This window comes from Acanthisitta chloris, unplaced genomic scaffold (genome assembly GCF_000695815.1).
Source record: "Acanthisitta chloris isolate BGI_N310 unplaced genomic scaffold, ASM69581v1 scaffold12700, whole genome shotgun sequence".
In the NCBI taxonomy this organism is placed as follows: domain Eukaryota; kingdom Metazoa; phylum Chordata; class Aves; order Passeriformes; family Acanthisittidae; genus Acanthisitta; species Acanthisitta chloris.
The window spans coordinates 49361-49648 of NW_008651168.1; positions in this window are offsets into that span (position 1 = coordinate 49361).

Sequence of the window (288 nt, forward strand, 5' to 3'; positions counted from 1 at the left end):
CCCCCTGCCTGCTGGAGCCTGTCCCCGGGGCCGGGGGCTCAAGGGCTGGGGGAGTTGGCATTGCCCTGGCCCTGCCGGGTGCTGCCAGCCCCCGCGCGCCGACCGACTCGGGACCTGGCTGCTCACGGACTGTGTGATGTTCTCTAGCTTAGTGTCTGTTCATCCTCCTCCCTGACACACTGTTTTCCAGGTTTTTCCAGCTTTTTTCTTACTTTTCAAGTGTAGCTTTTTGGCTCAGCACTCCAGGCTTTTCCCTGGTGGTGAGGTCGTCCCCCAGAGGTGTTTGGG